Genomic DNA, 9234 nt, shown 5'->3' on the forward strand with positions numbered 1-9234 from the left:
ACCACCAGCGACAAGATACTGACTTCGCCAACATCCGGGACATCTCGAATGGCAGCCGGCGATTCGCGGCGCTTAAATTTCGCGACGGGCCTCTTCCACCGGCGGGACGACGGCAAACGACAGCGTGGATCTGCAAACGAGCGACGGCTCGTTCAATTTGGGGTCGAGGTGGTGCCCATAAGTGGCGTAGAAGGGTTAGGAATGGGGTTGGTTAAAAGTCAAGGGGGGATTTGGCGATGGGGCGAGTGCGCATGCGCAGACGAGGCCGCGGTGGGTTTGAATGTTAAAACTATGACCCTATGAACACTCTCGTCTTCCACGTGAATTCTATAACATTTTTTTCCACCCCCTCCCTCCCTTAAGCTGTTTGGTCGATTTCCAGGGGAAATCGACACCCAGCACCACATAGAAAACACACGTGTGCGTGTGTGTGTGTCTGTGTCTATCTATCTCTCTATGAGTAAACAAACATCTATTTCAAGTCGTCCAGCGTCGTAAATCACAACAATATACAAACTCTGGCGGGGTTGTATATACGACAGAGGTAGTAAGGCAGTGTTGTGGATTCTTCTACAACCCCCACTCCACACCATCATTGTCTGGTCTTCCCACTTAACAACACCTTCCCCCCCACTGAAACTAAAACCACTTCCAGTCTCTCTTCTCCAGTGGGAAGAGAAGATGGGGGGAGGGAGAAGTTAGGCGTGGAGATAGACAGAGGTACAACTTCCTACATACGTTTCCAAATAGGTTGTATTGATCCTAAATCAACGGATACTTTCAGACTGCCAACTCAAAAAATGGACTTGAGCTTTTACGTTGAGTGCCCAGGAATGTAAAAAAAAATAATAATATATACTTGATTTACGCCCTTCCTCCAAAGGACAAGTGACTGAATACACACCTCAGCATCACGCCAGTGTCCACAGGAGGCGGGCATGAATCAAAGCCCCTGAAGAAGTGGTAGAAAACGGGAGCGATGAACGAGTGACCACGGAGCACAGATCGGAAAGATGAAGTCCAAAGCAGAAGAGAAAACTGGGGTTTAAAATGACGGACGTTCCTGACAGCGAAAGACAGACAGAAGTATTTAAAGTATCGACATCTCACAGGAACTAGAGGTACATGATACAACATATATGTAAGGTACAAGAAGGCAAAGAATAGCTTCACTGGAATACATAAGAATGGAAAGCAGTATATCCAAAACACTGTGTATAAATAGAAGTAATTATCATCAGCCTAAATAAATGTATTGACACCAAAATAATTCGTGATAAGGCAAAACAGTGCAAGAAACAAACAAAAAGGAATCAAAACAAATGAAAGTAATTTGTAAACTTAATCAACCACCAAAAAATAAACTCCAATGATGCATTCTTCGCAAACCAAAGAAACTTGCAAAGAGAAAAATTTAATTTAATACATTACCAAAATATAAAAGAAAAACACTCACAAATTGTTGAAAAGCATAATATGACAGATCCAGCCATGAATGAGAATATATATATATATATATATATATATATATATATATATATATATATATATATATATATATATATATATATATATTAAAGCCAAGGCGACTTTATCACAATCTACGCTACCTTATCCACACAGGAGCAAACCACATTGCTAAACACGTGAAGAAACCCACTCTAGGCATATATATATATATATATATATATATATATATATATATATATATATATATATATATATATATATATATATATATATATTCATACTCATACTTTGTCGCTGTGTCCCGCGTTTGCGAGGTAGCGCAAGGAAACAGACGAAAGAAATGGCCCAACCCTCCCCATACACATGTACATACACACGTCCACACACGCAAATATCTCCTTTTTTCACATATATATATATATATATATATATATATATATATATATATATATATATATATATATATATATATATATATATATATTCATACCATTCGCCATTTCCCGCGTTAGCGAGGTAGCGTTAAGAACAGGGGACTGGGCCTTTGAGGGAATATCCTCACCTGGCCCCCTTCTCTGTTCCTTCTTTTCGAGAATTAGAAAAAAAAAAAAAAACGAGAGGGGAGGATTTCCAGCCCCACCTCAGCTCCCTCCCCTTTTAGTCGCCTTCTACGACACGCAGGGAATACGTGGCAAGTATTCTTTCTCCCTTATCTCCTACCTTCAATATTTTGCCTTCCCTCTCTATGTCTGCTTCCTTAATTCATTTATCTATAAAGATAATACTAAATCAGTCACAGGCTTCCGAAATATCATACATACGTAGATTTATATAAAGAAAACTATACAGAGTATTATTGACGTGAGAGAGAGAGAGAGAGAGAGAGAGAGAGAGAGAGAGAGAGAGAGAGAGAGAGAGAGAGAGAGAGAGAGAGAGAGAGAGAGAGACTTGTATGTGCCATATATAGACCCTGGAGACAGTGTTATGAGTTGAAGAAAATGCCTTGAGGGGTGTTTACTATAAATGTATTGTGTGGAAAGAGATGTAATCAGTGTTGGGAGGAATCTTTATTTAGAATGTAAAGTGCGTATGCGAGTAGGAAGGGAGGAGGGTGAGTGGGTCTAAGTGAAGGCTGGTGTGTGCGGTCGTGGGTGTGTGTGTGATGTCGCCATGGCTGTTTAATCTGTCCATGGATGGGGTGGTGAGGGGTATGAACTCCTGGCGTGCAGACATGTAGCTGTACACACACACACACACACACACACTGCAATATACATATTATCCCTGGGGATAAGGGAGAAAGAATACTTGCCACGTATTCCCTGCGTGTCGTAAAAGGCAACTAAAAGGGGAGGGAGAGGGGGGCTGGAAATCCTCCCCTCCCGTGTTTTAATTTTCCAAAAGAAGGAACAGAGAAGGGCGCCAAGTGAGGATATTCCCTCAAAGGCCCAGTCCTCTGTTCTTAACGCTACGTCGCTAAAAAAAAACCCATTCCGGGCGTTACCGGGCTCTGCCTGCTTGTGTTTACGCCGCGAGGTTGTTTGACCGACTTACAACCCCGTCGCACAACACGGGGTGCATCCTTACCCTGCTACTGATTGCAGCGCAGCCTTGGACGCTTCAGAAACCCCTGGAGGAGGGAGGGAGGAGGGGGGGAGGTTATACAATAATAATAATAATAATAATAATAATAATAATAATAATAATAATAACAACAATAATAATAATAATAATAATGACAATAATAATGATAATAACAGCAAACATAATGATATTAATATAATAATAATAATAATAATAATAATAATAATAATAATAATAATAATAATAATAATAATAATGATAATATAACAATATTATTATTATTATCATCATTATTATCATTATTATTATCATCATTATTATTATTATTATTATTATTATTATTATTATTATTATTATTATCATAATTATTATTAATCATAATAATTATAATATTTTTTTTTTTTTTTTGCTTAGTCGCTGTCTCCTGCGTTTGCGAGGTAGCGCAAGGAAACAGACGAAAGAAATGGCCCAACCCACCCCCATACACATGTATATACATACGTCCAAACACGCAAAAAATATACATACCTACACAGCTTTCCATGGTTTACCCCAGACGCTTCACATGCCCTGATTCAATCCACCGACAGCACGTCAACCCCGGTATACCACATCGCTCCAATTCACTCTATTCCTTGCCCTCCTTTCACCCTCATGCATGTTCAGGCCCCGATCACACAAAATCTTCTTCACTCCATCTTTCCACCTCCAATTTGGTCTCCCTCTTCTCCTTGTTCCCTCCACCTCCGACACATATATCCTCTTGGTCAATCTTTCCTCACTCATTCTCTCCATGTGACCAAACCATTTCAAAATACCCTCTTCTGCTCTCTCAACCACGCTCTTTTTATTTCCACACATCTCTCTTACCCTTACGTTACTTACTCGATCAAACCACCTCACACCACACATTGTCCTCAAACATCTCATTTCCAGCACATCCATCCTCCTGCGCACAACTCTATCCATAGCCCACGCCTCGCAACCATACAACATTGATGGAACCACTATTCCTTCAAACATACCCATACCCATAATAATAATAATACTAATAATAATAATAATAATAATAATAATAATGATAATAATATTGTTATTATTATTATTATTATTATTATTTATTTTTTTTTCATACTATTCGCCATTTCCCGCATTAGCGAGGTAGCGTTAAGAACAGAGGACTGGGCCTTTGAGGGAATATCCTCATATGGCCCCCTTCTCTGTTCCTTCTTTTGGAAAATTTAAAAAAAAAATTATTATTATTATTATTATTATTATTATTATTATTATTATTATTATTATTATCATAATTATTATTATCATTATAATTATTATTATTATAATAACAATAATAATAATAATAAGGATAATAATGATGATAACAATATCCTCCACATGAGGTGAGGGTGGAGCATGACGTGCACCATTTAATAGCTAGTGGGAGTGGATGGCAACCACACACCACCACCACCACACACCACCACACACCAGAGCCACACACCACACACCACCACCACCCCACACCACCACACACCACCACCACCCCACACCACACACCAGAGCCACACACCACACACCACCACCACCCCACACCACCACACACCACCACCACCCCACACCACACACCAGAGCCACACACCACACACCACCAGACACCACACACCACACACCAGAGCCACACACCACACACCAGAGCTACACACCATACACCAGAGACTCACACCACACACCACCACCACCACACACCACCACCACCACACACCACCACCACCACACACCACACACCACCACCACCACCACCACCACACACCACAGCCACCTGGGGCTCGCCACCTCTTACGAGCGTTGAGATAAGATACCAGTAACTACACAAGATGAATTATATAAAGGAGACCAACTGAAATGACGGGAGGCTGAGCTGCCTTTATATATATAGATTCTTTTCTTTTATACTATTCGCCATTTCCCGCGTTAGCGAGGTAGCGTTAAGAACAGAGGACTGGGCCTTTGAGGGAATATCCTCACCTGGCCCCCTTCTCTGTTCCTTCTTATGGAAAATAAAAATATGAGAGGGGAGGATTTCCAGCCCCCTCCCCTTTTAGTCGCCTTCTACGACACGCAGGGAATACGTGGGAAGTATTCTTTCTCCCCTATCCCCAGCGAATATATATATATATATATATATATATATATATATATATATATATATATATATATATATATATATATATATATATATATATATTGGAAAGGATCACAATTTTGCGCGTGATCAAGATATTCCTATGAGTCTACGGGGAAAATGAAACACGAAAAGTTCCCAAGTGCACTTTCGTGTACAATACACACACACACACACACACACACACACACATCAATATTAGGTTTAGGTGAAAACCAGCTAATTCTACACGATTGAAGGGAAACATTTGAAGTTGTCAGTTTATGAAGCAAAAAAACACACACAAAAAAAAAAGTGTTTTGATATCATTAAAAAAGTGTTTGTTACTAACACAGCTTAGAAAACAACACTACATGCTCAATAGATGTTCAACAATGTTACATGCAATTTATTCTATTTTGAATCTACGCAAACGTCATTGTACATCATTTCATTAAACATTAAAAATACAATGAATGTCTAAATGTAGTTTTTGAGTATTCCAATGTAGGTTTTGAGTATTCGAGTATTCTAATGTAGTTTTTGAGTACTCTAATGTAGCTTTTGAGTATTCCAATGTAGTTTTTGAGTATTCCAATGTAGCTTTTGAGTATTCCAATGTAGCTTTTGAGTACTCCAATGTAGTTTTTGAGTATTCCAATGTAGTTTTTGAGTATTCCAATGTAGTTTTTGAGTATTCCAATGTAGCTTCTGAGTATTCCAAAATAGTTTTTGAGCACTCCAATGTAGCTTTTGAGTACCCCAATGTAACTTTTGAGGATTCCAATGTAGTTTTTAAGTATTCCAACGTAGTTTCTGAGTATTCCAATGTAGCTTTTGAGTCTCAGCTCAAACACTTGCGTGTCCTGAAGCTGTCAAAGTTACGACCTAACCACACTAGGCTAGGCAAGAGGAATTGGTGGCCAGACGTCCCTCTTCATCTGTGTCATGAGAACATTATACAAGAACAGATAAAACGGATGCTGTACAATTGTGTGGCAAAGTCTCTCTCTCTCTCTCTCTCTCTCTCTCTCTCTCTCTCTCTCTCTCTCTCTCTCTCTCTCTCTCTCTCCATGTATCTATCTCTCACCTGTGGTTCATCTCACTCACCCCCCCCTCTCTCTCTCTCTCTCTCCCTTCCTCCTCCATTGTGGACAGAGAGCTGTACCCTTCCATTTATAACTTAAAAAAGAGTTCTTCATCTATGCGTTTAGCTGCTGTTCTCTGGACCTTTTCTATTAGACAATGGTGCTTCTGTAGACATGGTGCCCTTATCTGAAAGGTTACAATCCAGTACTTTTTCGGGGTCAATGTTTGTGTGGATAGTTTACCAAAACATTTCCTTACCCCACAATCATAAATGCGGTTCTAACATTTTGGGCAGAAGACAAGGACGAAGACAGTGCTAACCCTCGTGTATCTTATATACATAGTGTTCCATCGCCCATTTCTCCCCCCTCCCCCTCCCCTTCCCACTGGGCAATATCCACACTGAAGCCTTCCTTTCCCATGGATCATATCCACACTGAAGCCTTCCTTTCCCCCTGGGTAATATCCACACTGAAGCCTTCCTTTTCCCATGGATCATATCCACACTGAAGCCTTCCTTTCCCCCTGGGTAATATCCACACTGAAGCCTTCCTTTCCCCTGGGTAATGTCCACACTGAAGCCTTCCTTTCCCCTGGGTAATGTCCACACTGAAGCCTTCTATTCCCCCTGGATAATATCCACACTGAAGCCTTCCTTTCCCCCTGGGTAATATCCACACTGAAGCCTTCCTTTCACCGTGTATCTATCTTCAGTACCTGCCACATCTACCACTTATGAAATGATCTCTTAAAATTCCGTCTGGGTTTCCAGTGTAAACTCAGGTAAACCTTCGACTCACTCATGACCTTGTCCTCGTGTGTGTGTGTGTGTGTGTGTGTGTGTGTGTGTGTGTGTGTGTGTGTGTGTGTGTGTGTGTGTGTGTGGATGTAAGCACAAGTGCGCACAGACGCCAAGGGACAGGTTAAGCCAACTTTGATGTGTTTGATGTTACATTCCAAGCGTAAGATGGGCACATAAATTGGGTGTCCATCTGGTGTTCACCTCTGAGGTCTTCTTCCAAGGTCTTCAAGTATCTTGTCCCTCTTCTTCTTCAGGAATAGCCAAGGTCTTCATGTATCTTGTCTTCTTCTTCTTATTCTTCTTCTTCAGGAACAGCCAAGGTCTTCAAGTATCTTGAGTCCTCCTTCTTCAGGAACAGCCAAGGTCTTCAAGTATCTTGTCTTCTTCTTCAGGAACAGCCAAGGTCTTCAAGTATCTTGTCTTCTTCTTCTTCAGGAACAGCCAAGGTCTTCAAGTATCTTGCGTCCTCCTTCTTCAGGAACAGCCAAGGTCTTCAAGTATCTTGTCTTCTTCTTCTTCAGGAACAACCAAGGTCTTCAAGTATCTTGCGTCCTCCTTCTTCAGGAACAGCCAAGGTCTTGAAGTATCTTGTCTTCTTCTTCAGGAACAGCCAAGGTCTTCAGGTATCTTGTCTTCTTCTTCAGGAACAACCAAGGTCTTCAAGTACCTTGCGTCCTCCTTCTTCAGGAACAGCCAAGGTCTTCAAGTATCTTGCGTCCTCCTTCTTCAGGAACGGCCAAGGTCTTCAAGTACCTTGCGTCCTCCTTCTTCAGGAGCTGGGTCACAGATCATTCGACGACACGCCTTCCCCTTTCCTGACGTTTCACTCTATAGGTCCCCATTCATATCCCCGTTTACATCACCACAAAAACATTTCCCAACGGAATCGGGTATCCATGGTCACCCCTCAGTGCTGGATAACTCTATGTGTCTCTCCATGTATCTTCTGCACCCCCTGACGCCCCCTGTACACACCTCCTGTACGCCAGCGACTCCCGCGTCAGAGCGACGGATACATACCCAGTGAGAGGGAGTTTAGGCGCCCCCCCCCCACACATGCTGTCAACATCATGCGTAGCGCGAACATGGGTTTGTTATCCCACGCGTCCACACACGGTACCTGAAATGAGGTATACGCCCCTTAAGATAGCATTGGTACTTAACATAGCATTGGTACTTAACACAGCATGGTACCTAACACAGCATTGGTACCTAACACAGCATTGGTACTTAACAAACACAGCATTGGTACTTAACAAACACAGCATTGGTACTTAACACAGCATTGGTACTTAACACAGCATTGGTACTTAACACAGCATTGGTACTTAACACAGCATTGGTACCTAACACAGCATTGGTACTTAACACAGCATTGGTACTTAACACAGCATTGGTATTTAACACAGCATGGTACCTAACACATCATTGGTACTTAATACAGCATGGTACCTAACACAGCATTGGTACCTAACACAGCATGGTACTTAACACAGCATGGTTCTTAATACAACAGAGAACTTAACACAGCATGGTACTTAACACAGCATTGGTACTTAACACAGCATTGGTACTTAACACAGCATTGGTACTTAACACAGCATTGGTACTTAACATGGCATTGGTACTTAACACAGCATTGTACCTAACACAGCATTGGTACTTAACACAGCATTGGTACTTAACACAGCATGGTACCTAACACAGCATTGGTACTTAACATAGCATGGTACTTAACACAGCATGGTACCTAACACAGCATTGGTACCTAACACAGCATGGTACTTAACACAGCATTGGTACCTAACACAGCATTGGTACTTAACAAACACAGCATTGGTACTTAACACAGCATTGGTACTTAACACAGCATTGGTAGCTTAAACACAGCATGGTACCTAACACAGCATTTGGTACTTACGACAGCATGGTACCTAACACAGCATTGGTACTTAACACAGCATGGTACCTAAACACAGCATTGGTACTTAACACAGCATTGGTACTTAACCAGCATGGAACCTACACATCATTACTAAAAACAGCATGTACCTACACAAGCTTGTACCTAACACAGCATTGGTACTTAACACAGCATGGTACCTAACACAGCATTGGTACGTAACAC

The sequence above is a fragment of the Panulirus ornatus genome, chromosome 27 (assembly GCF_036320965.1).
Source record: "Panulirus ornatus isolate Po-2019 chromosome 27, ASM3632096v1, whole genome shotgun sequence".
Lineage (NCBI taxonomy): Eukaryota > Metazoa > Arthropoda > Malacostraca > Decapoda > Palinuridae > Panulirus > Panulirus ornatus.